Source organism: Thermobia domestica, chromosome 7 (genome assembly GCF_964235325.1).
Source record: "Thermobia domestica chromosome 7, izTheDome1.hap1.1, whole genome shotgun sequence".
NCBI classification, from domain to species: Eukaryota; Metazoa; Arthropoda; class Insecta; order Zygentoma; family Lepismatidae; genus Thermobia; species Thermobia domestica.
In genome coordinates this window covers 160,727,404-160,753,154 of record NC_137460.1, presented here as the reverse complement: position 1 = coordinate 160,753,154, position 25,751 = coordinate 160,727,404, and the positions used below count along the sequence as shown (strand labels likewise).

At 35.6% G+C, this 25,751-nt stretch overlaps 1 protein-coding gene and 1 long non-coding RNA gene across 2 annotated transcripts in view; one reads left to right on the top strand and one right to left on the bottom strand.

Annotated features, from left to right (window-relative positions):
- Positions 1-25,751, top strand: part of LOC145688962 (uncharacterized) — a 210,429-nt gene that overhangs the window by 16,933 nt on the left and 167,745 nt on the right. Inside the window, exon 2 of the mRNA XM_081763125.1 lies at positions 4,349-4,449. The gene's annotated coding sequence lies outside the window, so the exon portion shown is untranslated. The remainder of the gene's footprint in view (positions 1-4,348; positions 4,450-25,751) is intronic.
- On the bottom strand, positions 1,510-24,214 carry LOC145688963 (uncharacterized). The gene is made up of 2 exons (XR_014132036.1): positions 24,092-24,214; positions 1,510-2,439 (listed from the first exon to the last, which is right to left on the bottom strand). It is a non-coding gene; the product is annotated as an uncharacterized LOC145688963 (long non-coding RNA).

Genomic DNA, 25,751 nt, shown 5'->3' with positions numbered 1-25,751 from the left:
TGGATACTATTTTAGTATAAACATATTTCTTTTATACAATAAGTATATTTTATACTCTTGATAATTTCCACATAAAACTGTATGATGAGGAACGCCACATTGAATTTGGGACTACTTTAGCAATGCTCAGGGGCGTATCCACGAGGGGGGTCCACTGGGTCCGGACCTCCCAAAAATTTCGAAACTTGACTAACATTTGTAGACTTTCTTAACGAACTATACTTGTTTAACAGAGAAACGATTGATGTAGGCTAAATATTTTATTTTACGCCTCATCATGTACTCTTTCTTTTCTTATAGAAATAATCGTTCTATCATTTTTTCTAAGAATATAGGTGACAGTAAGTAAGAATTACTTATCGTCTTTTCGGGTGCAATATAAGACAGGTTCCGTATTATGTAGACGTATTGGACCTCCCTCAAATACTTTGGACCCCTCCCAGTTAACATTTCTGGGTGTAGAACTGGCAGTGCTGTTTGTTTTGATGTTGATTTTTGGCTTCTGTTACATGCTGATCCTCTATCTGACGGGTTTCGAGGTTTCCTTTCCAGAACATAGCACATTGATAAGCGTTGTTTCGCCTCATGTGGAAGTATATTGTGTTCATCGTGCGTTGCGTAACAACCAAGACGGATGATTTGGAATGTAGTTTTTTCCTTTTACGCACATGTGTGTGTGTTGATGTATGAATATGTGACATTCGGAATTTATATATCAGAACTTCTTTTGTATCAGCTGTTTTGGTTTTTAATTATTAGGTTTAATTTTATTGTGTGTGTTTTAATTCTGTAAATAACCTACAAATTCTGAATGAATTGTATACCATGGCTTCTGTAAATAACTTACAAAAAACATTGACCAGCTTTCAACTGAGGAAAAATTTACAATTAAGGCTTAGACAAAACAAGCAAAGGGCAATTCAGGAGAGTGTTCGAAAAAAAAATCCAGTTCAAATTTACAGGATATCTTATGGCAGTAGTGTTGTTTGCACCAGATATATTTCCTCAATTTATTTTAAATTTTCCTGGATAAACTGTGAATAAAGTGTGTTCAATGGACATTTTTTTATAAAACTAATCTCTGCTACGAACTCTCTTCAGTCAATGCTGAAGAGGAATTCGGATCACTGTCAGGGACTGAGTTTGTTAATTAAAATGAATCGTTCGCAATAATCTAGAAAAAATATTTAGTGAATCTACAAAGCTTCTGAAATTAATATTAACTGTACCTATGGCGTCAGCAAAAGACGAAAAGTTTTTTTTCCACGTGAGAAAGAATTGACACTTTCAAGGAATTGAATGTCCCAAGAAAGGTTATCGCCATTGGTTATGCTTTCCATCGACAAAGACCTAACAATAAGAATACCAGCATATATTAGACAGATTTGCTCCAATCAAAGAGAGGATAATGAACTTACTAATTAATTAAGGTGATTAATCGGATAAAATGTTCTGCATTTTTTATTTTTTAAAAACAGAATTTAATTTAATTTAACATGTCACATAGCATTTCCATCTAAAGTTATGCTGATTAGTCAATGAGTCCACTTTATATCTTCTGTCTCTTATCGTTCGTACTGCAACACCAGAAACCACAATCCACCGGCCGCCACTGGTTTCACGGTCCATTTTATTTTGTTACACTACTGTATTATGGTCTACTTTGCCAAGTTGGAAGATACCTTCCATTTATTTATTACTACTTTTGCAGGAAAATGGCTAAAGATGTTCTTTGGGCTTCCCTTTTTCTCTCCACTGAGTGTTTCTGACGCTTTCTGTGATTTGATGGCAATTGCATACGATGACTCAGGACATCAGTTCTCTGATTATGTACTAGAAAACTACTTCGAAGAGAGCAGCACGTGAGTATTCCGATAATGCTCTAGTAGTATTTCTGAACTTGTAAACTGATTGAAGTTTCAATGTCCACTGGACGTGAGAAGACGTCAATGAGCATTTTAGAAAGAGTACTTGCCAATTGCTGGTAATACAATGTGATCATCAAAATAGGAAAATTCTTGGAAAATTAACTTTTTGTTTGAGTCTTAGTTAAAATAGAAAAGGTTATTTAATTTTTCTTCTTATAGTATCAAAAATTGTTCGTCTTTTATCTATGCTCTTCACTGCTTGTTCTGCTATTTCTCTCCAAATTTTGATTTTTTTTCTGATGTGCTGATCTTGTTATTACCAAGAAAAAGAGCTTTTACTCAAATAAAACAACGGTATTTTCTTATATCATTTTCAGGTTTCCACCTGCTACGTGGGCTTCTGAGCCTTCAATTAAGCCACGAGAAATGGTCCAGAGGCCTTTCGCAGACACTTCAACGAACAATTCTATGCAAGTTCTCCAGATATTCATCGAGTCGTGGAAGTTGTACTAGGGATCCAGACGGAGACGGACTTGAAATTTTGATTCTGTAGCCGAAGGCGAACTGTGTCCTATAAAGAAAAAAGAAATGTCTAAGCAAGAATTTGTTATCAGAAAGTTCGAGGAACTTAAGTGATGCACAACAGACATAAGCATGGAAAGAATCAATTTTTTAAAATCCATTGGACATTGATTCCAAAGAAATAAATTGTGAATGTAAAAGCTATTGTAAATTCTTATTGTAGACGTAATTGTATACCTATAAGAAAGTAAATTTTGGCACATTGATTATGCTGTTTTGATCTGGTTAACACAAAAATAGTTTTCCATTTTCATAATAATAACCATCTAAGTTTGGCAACGTTGTAAATAAAAAATTGTGCGCAAACCTGGATTTTTGGATCTTGATCTGTATAACTGAAAAATGTAAGCAATCTTGGATCTCCAGTGTGCACAAGTCTGTTGCACCCGCGAAAACTTGGAAAGATTGCATAAATATTAATATATGAAGTCTTCAATAAATTATGTTAATATTTTAAAAAAATAACACTGTATGGAAACTTAAAAATGGGATTCCAACAACCAAACTTGAATTTCATACAATTGCTCGCCCAGGCGGCTCTGCTGTATATATTTGGAAGCATTAATACTATCTTGGCATTTTAAAACTTTAGTTGCAAATATGAGAAAAATGTGTTACTTTGGAGCATTGTATTGTATGATGCTGTGCAAATAAGTATAAAATGCTATTTATTAATATTAGAAAATGGTAATACGTCTAAGTTACAGTCAAAGCCGCTATATGAGTTGTTTCTTACTTATAGAGTAAGTGTCCGAATTTTTGTGAGCAGTAGTATATGTATTTATGTCCATTAGTTCCACTGTGGAGCTCAAACGCCTAAACCGATTTCAATAAATGATATATCCTTGGAATTGTGTTGACAGTAAAGGTAATATAGGATAGGTGACATCACAAAAAATGTATGGTGATGTCAGCTGTCATGACATCTAAGCTGATTTTTTTCCTGCAATTGGAGAGGAAAAGAGAAGGACTATGGCAATGCTAACTTTATAGCGGTCTATGCAGGGTCTTAATTACCTCGATACAATTTGTTTCATAAACAATATTGATAAACATTAGTTAAGCATAAATTTTATCATGATATTTATTTAAAAATTTTCTTTTACTTAGGTATTTCATAGTTCATACTATAGTCTACACTGAAAGGTAGAAAATAAAAATGTTAATTACCAAATAAAAAAAACATCTACGGTGAAAATAATTCATTGTACTTTGTTTCAAACTGAAAACTAAGAAAAGAAGCTTTGTGTTTTGTAAAGAAAAGGGAAAGGTAAACTGAGCCGCTGATTCTGAAAGGCATTAAAGTAGTCATGTAATCGAAGGTCTTCAGACTATGTAATAATGGGGTGTAATATTAAAAGGGTAAGCCTCCGACTACACGGTATTTTAATATCGATTTTTAAAAATATAAGTTTCATTTTGCCTTTTCTTTTTTCTACAAAATACAAAACTTGCTATTTACAAAAACCAAGATTTGTTTTCTTACTTTTCAACTCAGAACTCAGTGCGATGAATTAGTTTCACCGTTATCGGTTTTCTGTCGTTTCATTTCCTTTTGAGGAACTTTCCAAATATTGATTTACACTCACAGATGATAGGGATCTCTCTCTCTTTTTTTTTTTTTTTAATTTCAAGGATGTGTAGGTATAATGTTTTAAGATTGGGTATTGTGCTGCATTCGAATCTTCCTGTAATAGTACTAAAGTTGTGGAAATGTCATAACATTTAGGTTGCTGTAATATTTTCTCTCTACACTCGACACTCGTAACTATCAAGTTCAGCTCATTTAAATTCCAGAAAGTTAAATTATCTATTTTATATGAATTTGAATAGTTAATAATAATGTTTAACATTATGATGTCTGATAGAAAATCATTTATTTATTTATTTATTTTCAGTTCTAAAGATATTAAATTCGACTATTACACACTTCAGTTAGAAGAATTTCCCAAGACCCTGTATGTAAGAGATACTGTAACTTCATTCTTGGATTGCCTAGGTAAGGACCTGAAACATGGATATATATATAGTCAAATTGGATCATATCAGGAACTTTTTGTTGTATATCTATTAAATTTCTATATTTTTCCTAATATATTCTTTTGATCTTTTCAGAAAAACTGCATACTTCTAAACAATTTTTTTTTTTAGTATTTTTGGAGAATACTAGCACTACCCGTTCTTCGCACAGGGAGAATAGTTTTATTTTGGACATAAAGGGCTAAATTTGGATTTAAACAGCATCAGAAGGGTCACTGTTCATCTCAGCGACCCCGAAAACTGTGGATTCGACACTAAATCGGTCATTTTTGATTACTTATATATATATCCTCCTTCCATCCACTAAGTTGTACCGTCAAAGTGAAATGATAAAAATCATCTCAGGTCTGAACCTCATCTATGTTGAAAATTTTATCGAGATCGGTCCGGTGGTTCAAGAGGTACAAAGTCACAAACAGTTTCATTTTTCTATATATAGATTGTATTGCAATACTCTTATCACTGAATTAAGTATAAACAGCTCCAAGATAGAAAACGTTACAGTAGAGAGATCACTTCTACGAAGAATTTCTGGTACGATCCCAGGTAATGTGAATTTGCGGTTGAGATTACCGTGTCCATGGGTTTTCTTGAGGTTTTGTCATTTCCTCTCATATTCTTATTCTACCATTGTTTCATAATCATTTTATTTAATTAGTCATACGTCTCATATAGCCTAAAGGACATATCATTGCAACGTTAAATTAAAGACTTGTTTTCCATTCCTTTTTAAACATTAGGGGGGCGCGGTGGCTCAGTGGTAGAGCGTTCGCCTCCGATGCTTGGGGTCCTGGTTCGATCCCACCGTGCTCGTGTGTTTTCTCGGGGTTCTCCCGTTTCCTTCCACTTTCTTCATTCCACCATTTCATTCATTTCTCATCATCACCGTCTCCTTTAGCCTAACCGGCATAACGTGGGACGTAAAACTCAAAGATTTTATTTTCCTTTTTAAACACTCAAGTTATAATAGTTATTAGCTCCATAGTTCCTAACCGGTGTATCGCGACAGACTGCTGTGACGTGCAGTTCCATAGGATGTGTCACAAAATGTTAGAATTTAAAAATAAAGAGAAATTTAATATATAGTTGAACTAGGTAAGTAGGCGCTAGTACATAATCAATAATTTATAAAATCTTACAATCGTGCATTATTATAATCTATATTATCATTACTAATATATGAGAGAACGTGTCATCAGATTTTTGCATAGAAAGAAGCCACCTAAAGCTTCCAATTATATATATATATATATATATATATATATATATATATATATATATATATATATATAGGGTGGTCATGCATCAATGACGAAAACTTTTGGAGGTGAATCTAGAGATAAAAGTAAGCAAAAAATGTCATATGACCATTGGGTGAATGCAGAATTTTCGAGGAAGGATTGTGGGAAGGGCATGGTTTTTTGGAGCTTCAAAAAGTACAGAGTATCTCAGAAGACCTCAAGCTAGACAACTCATACACTGAGAAAGAGAAACATATGTGGCGTACGTAAAAAATAGGTTCCATGCGTAAATTTTGTATTTTTTGGACTTATGTAATATCCTGCAGCCAATGTATAACTGAAAACGTATGTTTTATACGTACTTTCCGTATAAATGTTTCGAATAAACGTACTTTCCGTAATAAACAAAGAACTGTAGATAGGCGGGCAGAATCCCACATACAGATGGACGTATGAAGCATATAACTAACGTATGTAATATACGAAACACTGTTAGATGTCAGACATCCTGCAGCTTCATGATGTAACATGTAAGCTACATTCAGTATGTATGTAGCACATGGATAACATATGCTGCATGTAGATTTCCATAGTGAAAATAGGCTTCCGTACATTTGTAAATGTACCGCTGTCCGGATAACGGATTTTTCTGTGTACTGCTCTATTGTGTTGCAGGTTGCATATTGTTCAGTAAGAGTGGACACTTCTACTAGTTAACCTTTTGTCACTCGCGCCAAATTTAGTAACATAACTACTCGCGCGTTTGCTTTTTTCCAACATTGACATTTTGAGATACAAACAATATTTTTAGTAAACTTATTTGAAGTAATGCATGCAATTGTTGAGTAAATACTTAGGATATTTGGAATTGTTGCTATAGTGCTGTCAAAATGTCTTGATCCGTGGCAAAAATGCGAACTAAAGTTCAAACCATCGACACATCCACGCGTTGAGCCAATAAGGGTTCAGCTGTGGCTAAACGAGAGAGCCTTGGCGAAAGGGAGTGAATTCCTTCAGCCGATAGCAACGCTTGGAACAGAAAACTAGGTGTCAAGTCAATGTGGTATATCTATAGCTTGTCAATATCTCTTCTCTGAGATCGGCATTCGAAATCATCGAATCTAATGCCCTGAGTAGCAGTAAAAAGCTCGTGTAGCTCATTGCTGCTCTTACGATTGGAATTCCTGTTCCGTCACATGTCCACAGTGATCGTACATCATCACGTGCTCCTTTCTTTTGGCAATCAAATAAAGACGTCGAAATAAAGTCATTAATTTTGCTCTTGAAGTTGCTGTACAGTTGCAGTGCGTTCTTCGCCGAAACTTGTTCGTAATTTATCCAAATATTTGTTAGTACATTTTACAATTTCATCAATCACGGCTATATCGATAAATTTCGAAAAAAAAACTGTTTACTCAGTGATACCCTTAGCAGTAAACTTCGGTTCTAGCATCTTTTTCACAATGTTTTTACACTTTGTCTTTGCTGATGCTGCCAGTTACAATTTACATTTTGTTTTCCTGTCTTTCCCAATGAAACAATATTTTCAGTGTAACTGTAATTCACATCCATATCGTTTGCATCTGAATCTGCATCTACACTGTTCTTATCTGCTTTACTATCATGATCAATATCATCTTCATTCACTTTTTCATTACTTCAATTCGCATCACTTTCAGCAGCCACTAATTTTCGATAGTTAACATCAGACTCATCATTAATATTGTCAAGCCACTTCTCTATCTCACTTCTATTCAAGAAGCGAGACGTTGCTTAGAAAAACAAAACTTCACTCATAAACAATAATTATCACATTAACGATCGCGCGTTGGAAAATTTCAAACTCCATAAAAATATATGTTTGCTAGTGTTATCACGGAACTACTCGCGCGTTTGAAAAAAGCAAACGCAGACGAAACTATTTCCTCAACCTGTACTGGAAGCTACTACAATTGCAGCACGTCAGCGAGCTTTAGGGTGAAAGAGGGGAGGGAGCCACTTGAGGAATAGCAGTGAGGGTGACTCCGCTAATGCGACCCCATTCGTAAAAATCATTAGTTTTTACTCACCTGTTTGCTTTTTTCCAACAGCGCGAGTGACAAAAGGTTAAGAAATCAAACAAGTGCGGTGTGATGTCATGTAAAGCATGTACAGCGTGTCGCCAGTCAAAAACAGTTGGAAACTACATATTTAACCTATGTAAAATTTTTAAGTTACAGTTAGGAAGATATTTTTAAGTGTTTCATTGAGTGTAGTGATATTTCTTGGAATACCATATGTTTCACAGCCATAAACGAGTTACAAGACACCAGCGATACTATATGAGACGTTTACCTATAGCTTAATGTAGGATCGAAACAACAGGAGCTCCCACCGAAAAATGCGCCCGTGTCTTCCGAGCCAAAGATGAGTACATTAACCATATAGCTACAAAGGAGATATTTAAAATAATAGAAACTGGAATAATCAGTTACTGGGTCCCACGCATTCAAATTTTCGAAAAATGACGTTAACAGTAAATACATTGACTTTTAAGGTAAAATATTAAAAAATAATAAGAATAATTGAATATAAAGAAGCTTTTCAGGACTAATAGTAAACACAATAAATTGTCTTATATAGATCGATAGATATTCCATTAGCGTTGCCCTTATTTTAAAGTTTCGTACAAGGTAATATTGAGCGGGGCATGTTTTTGAATTTTTTTCCATCATTGGAAAAAGTATTCCTAGTGAAATTTGGTTCAATTTGAATAATATTTAGAGTTCGCTACCACGAGCTAAAAACTCACAGTATGTCAGAAATTCCCACTTTTTAATGTTAAGCATTGATATGTTAGCAATTGAGAGAATAGTTTATATTGAGATTTTAGGTATCCAGTTCGGTCTGTGCAGTGGCGGTGTGTATCGTCTTATGTGTGCTTGCAAGTTGTGTTTAGTTGTGAACACTTCGTTTTTGTTTCTCGTGTTCTGAACAATTGTGTGTGAAATTGTTCTGTGAACTTCTTTATTACGACCCAGTGCTTTTATTTTGGTCTTTTGGTAACTGTTTTGCGATATGGTTAGTTTACGAGTGAATACTCTACGAATTAATTTCCATCCTGTAAGTAATCATCCCACGTCTATTAAAACACATGAATGGATTGCTTCAATCTTTAAATTGTCCCCGGACCAGTTATATCCATAAAAAAATGGATCTTCAACAGAAAATTATTGTATATTAAACTCTTAAACCAGATTACTAATGAGCAAATACTTCGTAATTCACAGGGTAAAGTGGTGTATAAAGATGACACAGGGAATTTCTTTTAGACCTTCATTCTGCTAGCAATATGTCACAATTGGTTAAATTATATGTATGTCCTAGTGAACTTGACAATGCTAAAATCATCAGTGTGCTATCCCAGTACGGCGAGGTGTAAAATATTGAAGACGAATGCTATGATGCAGGTTGCTTTTATAAAACTCGTACCTGTAGGAAGTTGATACGAAAGGCTCTCAAGCATTCTATACCTTCCTATGTGACAATCGCATGTTTAAGATTATGGGTCACTTATAATGGTCAAATTAAGACATGCAGTTTCTGTGATATTCCTCTACATTTTTTTAAGATTGTGATAAGCATCGCTCTAGTACCCTTGCCATATCCCCTTACCATATTCTCAGACCTTCCCCTTCGTCACGCTCTGTTCCTGTTAATCTTCCGTCAGCTACGCCTGCTCCAGAATTACTTAATTACAAAACCTTCAATGTTTTGGATTCGCTTCGTGACATTCCTCCTGTCAAATCCCCTGACACTCCATCGCACCCTCCTTGTGATCCCATAATACAAACCGCTCTGCCGACTTCAGATACTATTGATTCTGCCCACGGCACAGTGGATATTGAAGCCACCCCCCATTAGTGATGACTATATAGTTGTTCCGACAACGGAAACCGATACAGGCTTATGTTCTCTCTCCGACCAACGTTTACTCAACAGTGATGAAGTTATCTCCGTGCACCGCCAACCTGATGTGACAACTATGAAATGTATGCCCCCTTCCGGTGCCCCACCTAGTGTCACCGCGTCACCTTCTAGTGCTAATGCTTCGCTCAGTGATGTGGTTGTTTCTACTGCCATTAACGTTATTGCAAGTGAAAATGTGTTTTTATCTCAAACCCGGCGCAAGAGAAAGAAAACTGAAAATAGTAACAGTGATTTTTCTTTCAAATTAGTAAAGTCTCAAGATAGTTATATTGTGAAGTCCACTCGTACCCGTTCAAAGTCTCGCCCTAGGAAAGGGACTGACACTGCATCGGATCCCTCGTGATTTCTGTTCTCACTCTAACGTAATCTTCTTTCTCTTTTTTCAACTTTTCTTCTTTGGTGGTTCCAAATGTAGTTTTCGTATCGCCACGCTAAAATTAAATGGTTTAACTTCCTTGGTTAAGCAACATGCTTTGAGTGATTTCATATAGAGATAGATATACTGTTCACACAGGAAGTGGCTTTATCTGAATTTTCCGACCTATTTAATTACTTCTGGTGCTCTTAATTTTAATTCCCAAGGCTTAGGAACTGCAATTCTCTATCGAAGTAATATAGACTTTATTGGACATCCTGCTCCTCTAACTGATAGACTTACTGTGGATCAACTACGGAATATACGATTATGTAACACGTATGCGCCTTCTGGGACCTTCCAAACTAGGGCACGGAACAATTTCTTCAAAATTGATCTCATGCAGATGTTATACAATGGGTTTAACCCATGTATCCTCTCTAGAGATTTCATCGCAGTACTTTCAGAGATAGGTGCCCAACCTCACTGTCCATTCTCAGCTTCCCTCCACAGAGTGATTGAAACATATGACCTAGTCGATGTGTAGCGTTCCTATTTTTCCACCGTTCCGGGTCATACTTTCTGGACACGGCATTCATCCTCGAGACTCGAACAAATATGTCAGCTGCACCTTATTGCCTTACGTCAAGGACATCAAAATTGAACCTGGAATTTCTAGTGATCATTATTTTGTCGTTATGGCTCTCAATTTACCCGTAACTAAATTCTTTAAAAATAATTCTCTGTGTTTTTTAATACTTCGATATTCGCCGAAGCGGACTACTAATCTGTCCTTCGTGCTGAGTTGACATCCTTAATGGAGAAGAAACGCAGCTATAAAGGTACTCTTATGAACTTTTGGGAGAAACGTGTAAAACCTGTGTTTCGATTTATTAGTAAATAATACAGTATTTACCGTCATGACGCCTTCCGTGAACAGTATGCATATTATTCTAAGGTTGTACGGAACTACGTGAATGCGCAGGCTCAAGGACAACCTGTTCACCCTCAAATACATCAAATCAACTATTTTCTTCTCTCTATGCATAGCTTACGTATGAAGGGCCATTTTGTTCGTAGCAAGATTCCTTCGACTGACTCCACAGAATCTGTTAGTACTGTTTATATACACCGAGAACGCAGTAGAGGTAAACAACAACTGATTTCGTACCTTAAATGCCCCGATAGACATTTATATGAGAGAATCCATGTGACTGCATATCTTATAGATGATTTTAACCATTTCTATGCTAAGCCTTCGTTGTTCGTCAGTGATGATACTGTCGGGGCCGGTGGCAGGAGGCGACCAAAACTTTTGCGGCCACTTGTGAGGGTGTCCCACCACAGGTCACGAACATAAAAAGAGATTATTAGCGACGCTATCTCTACCAAAGGTTGCCGGAATCTAACTAAAAGAATAATTAATAAAGGACCACGAAAGGTCTCGAGAATATCACTGACTTAGAGAGTTGCCTGACATTTAAAATGTAATGGAGCTGAGCAGCCTCTTGGCTCAACAGTTAATTATTAAGGTAAAGAGGAGGTCCGTCCTGTTCAAACAAGGTCCGACCAACAAGTCTGTCGGCAAGATGATTTGATAGAGAGTAAGAACAGGATGAGTGCCTATGTATGACAATAACTAATCACAAAGTTCAAGCATGAGTTTAACGAGATTATAAGGGAGCCTGGATTCACGAATGTCCCGCAGATAATTGCCAGCACCTTGGGGCAGTGGCGCCTCCAAAGGGACTCACTAGTTAACGTGAAGCCCACACAACTACGAGATTAATAATTAGGGACTTATTATCAACAATGAATTAAGTTAAAGCTAATGCAATGTAAACAAGATTATTAACACAATTAATGGACCTCAAATAGGTAAACTTCACAAGGGAAAGTCAGGCTTGGCTATACTTAATTAATCAAAAGAAAGATTGTTTCATTAGAGACTTAGATAATTTAGCCTAGTAACAATTTAATCGATAAAACAATAAAGTGGAAGAGATAGTTATCGCTAACAACCTTAGTTGTAGAATCACTTTATAAAAACACAAACATTGAAATCGGATATTGGGTGCACAGAAGTAGACGTGATTCTGAGTCGATGCGAGGAATCAAGATGCACAATTAAGATCACCAAAACAATTTAAATCACTCACCTCGCAATTAAACACCTACGGAGATGGAAGACTTCCAAGTGGCCTCTGGAATTGTCGTCGAGTCGTTTGTAGTCCAGTTGAGCTTAGCGTGGCAACAAGATGTTCACTGCGATCAAGAATTCCCAGAAGGCGTCTGTATTGGTTCGAGCGGTAAAACCAACAAGATGCTACCACTTCCTACGGAGAGCGAAGTCCTTTCTCCAATCGGAATTCTCACGGGCGAATGCAGAGATGGTACTGGAGTCGCAGAGCACGCAGGAGGGTGATGGTTCACCCAACTTCCCAATCAACAGAAGGTCCTCAACAGCCGTGACTGGCGTAGCGGTTCTCGTAAGAACAAGAGAACAAGAGAGATGTTCGTAATAATAGACTTCGACGAACGGCTTCTTCGGAGGTACTTTCTGAGAGAATATGAGAGTAGGTGAGGTAGTACTTTGAGAACTTTAGATGGGCGTTGTAAATGACTGGAACGCCGAGTTAGAAGTAGTATGAGTTTTATTGTATGTTGTTTTTGTACAGCACAGAAGTGTTGATAAGCAATAAGTTGTTATACAGCAGAGGTAACGTTAGATGACGCCTAAGTCCAGTGGCGTATGCGTGAAATTTGAGAGGGTCAGAATATGACCGATGTTAGAAGAGAAATAAGGGCAGTTCAATGAAAAGATCGAATTACGACTGCCTGCATGTAGTAGTAGTAAACTTACTAGAAACAAAGTTCAGCACAATAACAAAGTTCTTACAGTCTGCACACACGAAACGAAAGCAGAGGTGATCCTTGGTAGGAGAACGGAGATGACGGAGTTCTCCACTAACACAGTATAATGACACACTCTGATAATGCACTAAGTTCTTCTCTCTATGACTCTAACAAAACCAGAGAAGAAACGCAAATCCGGTGGGCGGAGGGGCAGAAGCCTGAGCCCGAGAAAAAGTGGGCCGGAGCCCTCGGCGACGAGCACGAGGTTCGTGCCTCCGTGTTAACGCAGCAATTCTTCCCGTCAAAGACGATGGATTTCCCCCAGAGAACAGCTTGTAAAGCTATTTTGTATTCAGGGAGTTTTTTCACATATTACGTACGTGGGAGTATAGTAGGGTGGTATCTTTCCAAAAGGGCGGATACTCGTGTGCAATGAAATTAGTCTTTGCGTTTAGATTGGATACTGATAATCTAAACGACTCTTTAGGGTGTTAACTAGAATAGTCACGCATGCACGTTATTATAAACAGTATAAGGCTTTAGCGTCATCTAGTACCTAATATTCAAATTAAAAGTCAAAGGTTATTTTGATATTACAAAGAAAATCAGGCTTTATCAGGTTTTTATAGGTTTCTTAATAGTTTCACAGTGATACCAATAATACAAATGTTCACTAGACACTTATTTTATACAGTGTCAAAATAGACATATTTAGTATTTTTGAATTGTCAACTTCAGCGCCAAAATGTTAATTATACGTCTACCATGTTTCTGAAAACATCTGTGCTTAAACAGAGAACAATTAAAGTATTCAGAGAATAACATCAGACTCTCAGATAAGACACAAGGGTTGGATATTCCCTTGCACGTGCAGCGAATCGAAGGTTATAGGTTTATAATTCAGATCTGTTTCTCAAGATGCAAAGAGGGGAGAAAAAGATATGAGTTTCCTCTTACGAGACAACAGCTAACTTTAGATATTCGTCTGACTTAGTTATTCCACAGAAAGAACAAAAATATAAAGAAAGAAATTTAACATTCAATAATACCTGCAGTAATTAGATGAGAATAAAGCAATTAAACGGTTTTTAAATTCTAAGTATGAATTAATAACAATAAGAAAAGCAAAAATTAGATCGGCCCGAAGGCGCCACAGGTCGGCCGCTACAATACTCTTTTTGGTCACATACCAGTTACGTTAACCACTGGTGACAGGGAGCGTCTTAGCCAGCCCTTCTCGGTAGAAGAGGTCACAACAGCCATTAAACTTGGTAAGCGCGGCAAATCTTATGGTGTCGACTCCTTGCCAGTGGAATTCTATGTAACTTTTATTGACATCCTTGTTCCCTTTCTCACTGATCTTTTTAACGAGTATTATGATGGTTGCATTTCAGGCACCTCATTATGAACAGGTATCACTGTGTTGGTTCCCAAACATGCAAACACCCATGACGTTGATACCCTTCGACCACTTAGTTTACTGTGTACGGACCTCAAAATTTTGAACCGTTGCCTCACTCTGCGTATGAAAACTTACATTGAAGAACTCTTAAGTCCCTGCCAATATGGCCATGGACAGATCAACCGTATGTATTAAGCACTTTTCAACATTCGAGATTTTATAGCATATCATGAGTAAAAATGATCATACAGTGTCTATTCTTTCAACGGACTACCCTAAGGCTTTTGATAGAATTCAACATCACTATTTGCTTAATGTCCTAACTCGCTTTGGTGTCAAATTTATTGCTATGATTTCAGGTGTCTATTCTCAGAGAACGTCTAAACTGAAGATCAATAGTTGCTTAAGTGTAGCGATTCCTTTTAATAACGGAATCCTTCAAGGCGAGAGCATGTCAAGTATTTTATTTAGTTTATCTGTTGCTCCTTTGTTATTTTCTGTTCAATCTCTTTTACCAGGGGTCTCTGTATATAATACTAAAATTGTTGTACAAATCTATATTGATGGCACTCATTGCTTCGTGAACAGTTCTGTAGAGATTCAAGGTATTCTGTATTTACTAACTATCAAACGACATCTGGTCCAGGCCGGGTATAGCGTACTCTGGCATCTCGGCCCAGATTTATCCCCTCCCCCTCAATATTGCCCGCTCCTTATATAGTTATGTGTTGTTTTTTCTTTGGCACGGACGATTATTACGTTTGGCTTCTTTCCAGTTACGCTTGCTCCCCAAAGACGGGACATGGCTTTCTCGATGTAAACATTCAAACCAAAGCTATCTTGTTTCATCAAAGTTGTCAGGTCGAGTGCTCAAATCATAGCAGGTCTCTGCGGCCGTTTTTGCAGCATGTTTTGTTGTAATGGCTTTGAGGGACCTATTAATTCCTTCCCGTGGAGTTGGAAGGATCTCCACCTAAAAAACATCATAATAGACCTGGCTTATGTAATTTTAGAAAATGTAAAATAAAATGCATGTCTGTTAACGACTTATATTGTACTTAAACATTTTGTATACGATAATTAAACATAATTCAGGAGTTACACCACATATAATGATCAAACAATCCTCTCACAACTGGTCTCGTATTTGATGTAATATTAACGCTAAATTTCTTAACTCTGTCCAAAAATCTCTTTGGTATGTTGTTGTTAATAACTCATATGAACAAAAGAACGTTTGTCTCACTTAAATATTGGTGCTGATAACTTGAGTAATATTTGCCACCAAACTGACTCTCTGTCATAGATTAGAAACTTGTTCTTCCATCACTGGTATTTGGCACCAGTTGTGTGCACTCTTAAGCAAAATATGTCGCCTTAATCCTTCCTCTTTCCATGCCGCTGCTTTAATCCTCTTCCCAGATTTTACTTACTACCCTGTTACAAAGAATGATACTGCTGCTTGGTTTGTTGCACACATTATGGTGTATTTGTTACCCCTCCCGAACCTTACCACGCCGATCTTTACCTTGCTTTCCTTAAATCTGCAGCTAGTAGCATTTCTATTGTTTATAAGCGCAAATATTTTTCTAATTTTTTTAACTGTCTTAACTTAATCGTCTGATCTTTTGTATTCACTGTCAATATGTTTTGGTGAGTTTTTTGTATGTCAAACCTTACTTGATCTTTATATAATAACAATTTTATAATAAATGTTAATAAAAAGAATTTTAAAAATATTAGAATTGTTCAATAGATGTCTCTCGTAATATTTATTACACGTTATATTCATTTAAATACTGTATAAAAACTTTAATAAATGATCCGGAAATTAAAACGATTGAGTATGAAATGTTATGTGCGAGTGTTTTTTTTTTTTTTGAATATATATTGTTCACAGTGTAATACTGAAGTACGGGATAGTTTTGGAACTGGGGAGCCAATACAAAGTTAACCAAACCTAACAGAATGTAACCTAACCTAACCTGAACCAACGAAAAATAAGAAAATATACCAAGAAAATAAGAAATTTTAACTTAAAAAACTCTGGACCCCTAATTCTAAAATTATGCCTAAAGTACTTATCACCTACTTGTATATATGTAATATTAAATACGTATGTATATAGGCACGAATTCACGATTTGGTGAAGGGGTTCTATATACACACACGTGCCATAACTCATAATGTTTATTTAAACTCAGATTTTTCTTTGCAAAATATGTATGTAAAAAGAGAAGTCCTGAGTCACAGGCTGTCAACGCAATCGCCAAACTGCTTAAGCTAGAAACCTCAAATTTGAACAGTTCATAGGATTTGTGATGGGAGGCACAACTAAGACGACCCGCTCGAGAGAGTAATACTCCTGGGAGTAACTCTAGCCAACTATTTTTAGTTGGTCACAAAACTTATATCATGGGGGGTCAAGGTGCAACAAAATGAGCCCTGCGAGGCTTCTAACCCGTTACTACTACTATTACTTCTTATTATTATTTGCACAAAAGTAAATTCTTTTTTGATTATTATTTTCATCTTAATAGTTAGATCTTAATAATTAGATACGTGTTCTCCTTTTTTACTATTTCGTAGAAGGAAAGAAAAGTGTGAATTGAAATTGTTATAATAAGATGGTCATATCTCGAAGTACTTTGACAAGAGACCCTTACTGTACCAAACAGATCAGGTCAAGAATTGCTATAGCCAAAGAAGCATTCAACAAGAAAAATCACTCTTAACTAGCAGGCTCAATAATGGACTTAGAAAGAAATTGGCCAAGTACTATATCCAGAACACTGGACTGTATGGTTCAGAGACTTGGACATTGCGGATGTTAGAGAGCTTCGAAATGTGGTGTTGGAAGAAAATGGAGAAGATAAAATGGACAGAAAGAGTAATAAATGAGGATGTTTTAAAACGGATAGGAGAGAAGTGGACACTTCTACCCAACATCCCTTGTAGGAAGGCCAATTGGATTGGCCACATTTTGCGAAAAAATTGTATTCTTCATACTGCCATAGAATGAAAGATGGGAGAAAAGCGAGGACTAGGAAGAAGAAGAACATAACTGACCGATGATTTAAGAAACAGAAGAAAAAATTGTGAGTTAAAAGAGGAAGCTGAGGATCGAGAAATGTTGAAGAAACATTTCAAGAAGGTCTAGATCCAAAATCTAAATCTAAGTCTAAAATTGAAAAACCTGCCAGGACCTACTTAATAATTTCGAAATTCCTTAAGGTTACAGCCATGAAATTTGTTATTTGCACTTTCCATTTAAAATATTTGAAACGTTAAAGACGTATTTGAATGTTATATATATATGAACTGTCTTTATATATAAAGTGCGGGACAAGAATAAACAATCAGTATTTCCCCTTACAAAGGAAGAAAAAGTTTGGAAGAAAACGGTGGGGTATCAATGTTTAAAATGAGATGGACGTACCTCGAAATCTATTCAGGTTAGAGGCATGAAACTTGCTACCCAGGCTTTTCATTTAAAATAATTAATGACGATTTTCAGCATTTATTATGATTCCCTTAGAATGAACGAGAAAAGGTGGGAAGATTACAAAAAAATGGAGAATTACAATTGTTGTAAGAAGATGGCCCTATCTACCGTTGGTTTTAGAATTAGTGAACAAGGGGTACAATTAACCAAAGATCACCCTTCCCCCATATATTTATATAGAATGAAAATCGATTAAAGTTTCAAACCGTCTTTTATATATTATAATGCCTTTACCAAATGATGTGACTAATCTACAATTTACTACAACAGCAAAGTTATTTTAAGTAAGTACTTTGTCTATTTTTGTTCAAATTAAATTTCAATAATATTAAATTCCCTGATTTTCCTTGTAAGTTTATACAGAATAATAAAATTTGCTCGTGGATTTTTCTTCTAGTATGTAACATTATTTTTGCAGCAGTTTTGCCCTGACCAATGAGAACATTATGAACACCTACCTACTCGTAATAAGTCCACCTTTACTTCACAAGACAGCATCAATTCGGTTTGACATGAAAACTGTGAGACATTCATAGGTGCTTGGACACATGGTGCAGCACTTCTGCACACACGAGTCACACATTCATTTCCACGGAGAGGGCCGATGAGTTCGGATCTGCCATTAAACAAAATCTAAAATGCATCCATTTAGGTTAAGATCAGATGAGTTTGGAGCTATTGCAGCATTCACCACTGTGCTTCTTGAACCGCTGCAGCACAACGTTGGCCTTGTGTCAAGCAGCATTGTGTTGCTGCTAGATGCCATTGCCAGTTGGAAATATGGCCGACATGAATTGGTGTACGTCATCAATAATAACTTGCCGATAGAGAGAAGCCGTTATATTACCCTCCATACGCACTACCAGGCTCATGGATGACCCTCTGAAGATTCCATAAATCATAATAGAGTCAGTACTTCTCGTCATCCAAACGTGCACTTCTAAAGCAGCTGTTCTTCTGGAAGATGACGGATTCTGATCCAGTATTCGATGTAATGAACGCAATATCGTGATTCATAGGATCATGAAAGGTTGTGCCATTGCTCTAAATCTGCTGCTAATTGTGCCAGGTAGTTTGATCCATACCCTGTTGTGCAGCCACTAGCAAAAGTATCTCCTCCCCTAAGTGCTCCAAGTCCATTACTTAGGGACAAGATTATTTCCAGTTGTGAGAACGCCTGGACAGATGCAACCCAACTTACACATAACTCTTTTTGGTACTGAGAGCAGTTGGTAGCACTGTGTCAGGTCTTTATGCAAAGAAAATTATCAGTAGATGACGCACGAAACATTTCTCCATTCTAAGATGGATCTCCATAGTTCAGAGCATGTTGTCCAATGAACACCATATATTATTCTCAATATTGCTGTGTATGTACTGTATTATTTCGATTATACTGTATGTTCAGAAAAATAAAATTACTGACCACTCATGAATCAGAAAATATTTGAAAGTAGATGGAAATATCAAATCTAAAACAACTGATATAAATAAGTTTGTAAATCATTGCCTCCATTCATAGAACTTCTTCAATTCTCCTCTTTCGAACATCTTTTTCTTCCTGGAGAGATCTTACTCGTCACACTAAGTATGCATCGAAATTGAAATTGAAACATTTTAATAAGTTTAATCCTGGCGGAATTTGAACCCGGGCCTAGCGAATAGAAGTTCAATGCGCTAATCACTTACCTAACGCGACACTTCATCTTCCACTTAAGCTAATAGCTAGTTAGTCATTTTATGGAAGTCTATACACAAGATACTGATTCTCGTATAAGTAGACGTTGCTTATGTGAATGTCACAATGAGTTATTCGAGATTTCCTTGCTTAACTCAAAACAAGTTATATACACCTTCCTCAATGAGGAAAATATCGCGAAACGTTCTTCAACTTGAGGCTACGTTACCGTTTGCAGCAATTGTCTCGATTTACATTAAAATTCTTATTTACCTGAACTTCTAATTTCCAAAGACGAAAAGATAGCAGAAATTATTTTCACATTCTTTGAATTATACCAACACGTGTAAAAATAGAAAGTACTTGTTTATCTTCCATAACTACTAGTATATTTCCTTATCCTCCTATGAGGAATTTGTACCAAATAGTAAAAGCAGAAAACTTTTATTGCAGAGACCTAGATTCGAATCCCGTCGAGGCAATTATTATTTTTTCTTTATTAAAAGTATTGTTTACATAATTGATACTGTAATTCTGTTATATTATTATTATTATTATTATTATTATTATTATTATTATTATTATTATTATTATTATTATTATTATTATTATTATTATTACGACAAGAGAAGGCGAGAAGAAGTCACATAGTCGAATCTATTCATAAAAAACATTAAAGATATATATGCCAGATGTTTCTTAGATTTACACATGAATATTATTACGTGCATGTATTTACAGATAGAATTATCATTTTAGGACAACAAGAAATGGAATATAAATATTTGTTAGCTAACAACAGTAATGAATTTTGTTTCGTACTTCTTTTAGGTAGAAAGGTGAGGTAACATCTTAAATAGTATTCTCGTGACTAGAGTTTTAAGTTCAATCGCTATTTTCAATTTGTGCACAGGTAGGAACAATTCCAGAATTCCTAGGATTCAACACATTTTTGGCCCACACTAACAGTAAGTATTAGCCTTATGAACCCATCAATTCTTGCCTAAACACGTTACGTTCCCATACAGTACGAATCAAGGTTGATACGGTAAGTTTATGTTGTTGGCATTTCACCTCTGAATCAAGTAGTCTCAACTTGTAACGAAAGCCGCCACTGAATGGAGGAAGCAAGTCAGGTCGTCTTTCATTAGAAAAGAAAGAAAAATAATTATATAAAAATAATGTAAAAATATGGTATTTTAAATGCAAATAACATCATTGAATTGAATTCCGTATTGTTTTGTAAAGATACATATGGTTTTAAAAACAAAAAAGAAAAAGAAAAAATAATGATTGACAGGTAGAAAAAAGAATGGAGATTGACTTTTAATATATTCAACAGGAACACTGCTTTGTTCTCTTCCTGCACGCGTAAGACCTGATGCGCGTTGATTTATGCGTTGATTGTCTAGGTGGAAGATTGTTCCTCGTGTTCTGGATCTGTGACGTGTTCGTGCCTTCGCGCTTCATGGATCAAGTTGGCCGGGTATACGAGTTAGATTGCCTCACTATATATTATATTTTTGTGTGCTTAAGAAGACAATTAAAAGGCTTTAGTTAATCTGAGAAGTGCAGTACGAAAGTGTATGCGATATTTTTTATTCTTTTCTTTTTAGAAAAAAAGGAAAAGAAGAGAGAAGAAAGTGGAGTCAAAGTAACACGTTCGTCAGTTGAATGCTAGTGCGATTAACCGGTCTTGTTAAATAAATATTTCTTGCAAATGAATGATATTATTAACAGGTCGGTTTTTTGCCTATTAATCAAAGGAAATTCGATTACTCCACTTAGTAGTTCCGTAATATGCGCGATCTATTACCCAAGAAACGGCGTGATTGTTCTTTGTGAACGTGTGTGCTGTCTAGGAGGCATAGTACTTGGTTAGAATTGTGTTGCAGAAGTCAGTCACAGCCTTATTTCCATCCAAGAGGCCAGTCCAGTGTAATATATTAGTAAGAAGTTTAAACGAAGATCCTGAAAAGGTGAGCATTAGAACGATTTTTATGTGTGTGTAATTGTCAATGTGCAGGGAAACTGTTATTCTAGCTGTCTGGTTGTGTTTTAGTTTGTTTCCTATAGCTAGAAGAACTTTCGGTAATTCCGATATTTCGATATTAAAATCGTAACCCATTGGCCTAATTATCCTGTTAAGTAAAGCTCAGCTCGATCCTAGTTTTTTTTTTAGTTTAAACGAAGATCCTGAAAAGGCGAGCATTAGAACGATTTTTATGAATGTGTAATTGTCAATGTGCAGGGAAACTGTTATTCTAGCTGTCTGGTTGTGTTTTAGTTTGTTTCCTACAGCTAGAAGAACGTTCGGTAATTCCGATATTTCGAGATTATAATCGTAACCCATTGGCCCAATTATCCTTTAAGTAAGTCTCAGCTCGATCCTAGTTTGTTTCAGCAAATGAAGGAAGAGACTATTGTGTCGCAGTTGAAAATATTATTTAAATATAATGTCAATGATTCTTACAATTATTTTTGATTCTTTATATGTGTCATATAGCGGGTTCGATCCCAGCTCATTAGATGTATGAGATTATGGCTTAACCGTTAGAAAGCAAACTGAAGTTGAGTAACTTTCAGTAGAGAAGAAAGTCTGAATAATGTTCTATTAATATTATTAAACCAAAAAAAGGCTGAAAGAAAAGATAGAAGTAGGACACCCCCAGTTAGTAGTATATTTTCAAATAAAAATTTAGATTATTGTTCATAGCTAAGATTTGAATTGTTCCCTAGTTAGGTTTGGATTCACAATGTTATCTTACCTATATTTAAATTTTAAGGGGGGAAGAAAAGTTAAATTTGATGTGTTATAACGAAAATTATTTGCATATTAAACTTTCAAACATAATTCTAGTCTATCGCCAAAACTCTATTTACTTAATTTTCTAGTAGATCTTTTTTTTTACAAACTGATTGTTACTCATAAATTATCTTATATATAAAAGAGAACGCACAAATCCTTTGTTCCCTCATCACGCTAATACGGCTGAACCAATTTCTTTCATTTTTGGGGGGTTATTAGGATTTGGACCCTAGATGGTTTTTATCATATCACTTTAATTTTCAATTACCAGTGTCTTGAGATAATTGACCATTCAAGTGTCCATAACGTACAAATCCTTTGTTAGTTCATCATAGGTAAAAATAAACGTATTTATATGCAACCCGCATGACCGTGTCACTCGGCGGGTTAACATAAATGACAGGCGATATAATGTTAACATTTACTGCAATCTACTATGGTTTTTATCATATCACTTGAAAGCGAAAAAGTAAAAATTATCTAATTAACAAGGTTTATTGCGTTCCGGGGTGACCCCAGCGAAGCGGGGTGAACGCTGCTAGTTTTGTAATAAAGTTGTTATAATTGAATGGTCTTGTGTTGTTATTTCTGGTTATATATATATATATATATATATATATATATATATATATATATATATATATATATATATATATATATATATATATATGTGTGTGTGTGTGTGTGTGTGTATTTTCTCCTACCAATTAATCTGGATAATAATTTAGCTGAGCCATTGAGATAGTGAGAATCCTACTGATTTATTAATTGACAAGGTAAGAGCTCAATAGGTTTGAGCTGAGCTGATCGTGATCCAGTTACTTGGAGTGACTCTGCCCAAAAAGCCCTATTGAGGAAGGCTGAGTAAGTTTGTTTATATTTTTTTCTCCGGAATCTTTATGGGCGCGTTACAAACTCTGAGACCCAAAGAAATAATTTTTTTTTCATGTTAGTATACATCAGAACCAATATTGCAAATGATAAAAAAACTTCATCAATTACCTTAGCGAGAATCGAACGCGCGACCTAAACGTTGTGAAACTACCGCTTAAGGCACTACTCTAAGACATCACTGTTCTGGGAGAAGGAAAAAACTGAATGTGCAGTGAATTCTGGAAATTACATACTTTTACTATTCCAATGTGATAATGAAACTTTCTGCTTTCAGTCATAGTAAAATAGTAGTGTTACATAGGAACAATAGTCCAGAGAATTCAACTTTAAATAGAGAAACAAAAAGACATACAAACACGCAAAGTCATGAAGGAGAAACTGTCCTTTAGAAGGCTTCGAACCCTTGACAGCCATGCCGTGAGGGGAGCACGTGGGGCAACGGCCCCGGGCGTCGTAGTAATTGAGCGCAATATTTGGGTGAAAAAAGAAAATAAGAAAAAAGTAATAAAAGTGTTCAAAATCAAGGAAAAGCAGGGTTTATTTTTGAAAAGTTTCTTACGCCAATCATACTGGTCCTTCGTGGCTTTTCTAGCGACTTCACTCATATGTACTGGGGCGCCGTCCTATGCTCTCTCCTCGGGTCCTGATTTTTTATGGCAGGGCACTGGACAGGCACTCATCTTGACTGGAATCTGGTGTATCAGAACACTGGATTATTTTTTTTAAGTTAACTAATTTAATGAACCTTCCTCAGTACTTTGTTTCCTATTTTTACGCGTTTTACTTAATTTTACTCGTTTCACTCACTTTTACAGTTTTTCCAGTAACTCTTTAAGAAGAGGGATAAAAACACAGAAACATTGAAAACAGTAAAAACGAGTTCTTCCCTTACCTGAAGTAAAACGTTAGATTATGGTGAAAATTCAATTTTTGGTCTTCCATCTTCTATGTTTTGTCAAATCTGTAAAACAAAAAAAAAAAAAAGAGCAATATTATTACACAAGACGTAAAACATCTTAGCTATTCATGACATAACTATTGCATTGATTTGAATAACTTTAGTATATCGATCAATCATCGTTGTCATCCTTTACCAAAATACGTCTGACTCTTCCGATAACCTGATACTTTAGATGTTGTTAATACGCGAAATTCATTGATCTCGTCACTTATTTATTTACTCTGTTATGATCATCAAAATCTTTAGGGTACTTTCCGTAGATATAGAAATATGAAATGTAGTATCCAGGCTTGATGTAGCGTGCAAGTAAACAAATAAAAGCAACAGGATGATATTTCCCTCCCCCAGACCACTTCCAATGAAGAGTGTTGATTCTTCAACAAAAAGACTTGAAATTCAATCAGAAACTTCATATAATATAAGTTACGTAACCAAATCTCAACTTTGCAATAATAATAATAATAATAAAGCAATAACATAATTACAATATCAATTACATAAACAATACCTTCCAATAAAGGTAACGTAATAATTGCCACGACGAGATTTAAACTTGAGTCGCCGGAATAGCATTTTCTCCTTTTACACTTTACTACCAATTCCCGATACGAAATTAATCAAATAAACTAATAGTTACGTTAGATGAACTAGAACACTATTTCTACATGTGTTGATATAATTGAAAGAATGTGAAAATAATGTCTGCCGTTTTTCGTCTTTGGAAATTAGAAGTTAAGGTAAAGAAAAATTGTACTGTAAATCGGGACCATCGCTGAATGCGATGACGTAGCCTCAAGTTGAAGAACGTTTCGTGATATTTTCCTCATTGAGGAACGTATATATAACTTGTTTTTGAGTTAAACAAGGAAATCTCGAGTAAATCATTGTGACACTCATATAAGCAAGGTTTCCTTAAACAAACAGTACTATCTTGTGTATAGTCTCACATGAAACGATTTGAACTAACTAATAGTTTGGGCGGGAGGTTGAATGGCGTGGTAGGTAAGTAGTTAGCGCATTGAACTTCTATTTGGCTGACCACGGTTCAAATGCCCTCCAGGCTCAAACTTTCTCAAATGTTTCCATTTCGATTTCAATACATACTCAGTGAGACAAGCAAGATCTTCTCCTCCTCAGAAAAAAAAAATATGATGGAAAGAGAAGAATTGGAAAAGTTCTGTCAATGGAGACAATGATTTACAAACTTATTTCCAGCAGCTATTCCAGATTTGATATTTTCATCTACTTTCAAGCATTTTCTGATTCACGCGTGGTCCGTATTTTTATTTTCTGGAACCGGAAGTACTTGTAGGATACTTCCCGCAGATATACAAAGCTGAAAAATAATATACAGTCTTGGTGTAGCGTGCTAGTGACAAACAAATAAAAAAAAAACATATTCATATTTCTCTCCTCTAACCCCTTACAATGAAGAGTGTTGATTCTTCAACAACAAGCCATGCTCCAATCAGAAACTTCATAAAAGATACGTAGCCAATCTTGACGTCTCAATAATAATAATAATAATAATAATAATTATTATTATTATAATTATAATTAAAATTATAATAATATAAAGGAATAATAGACT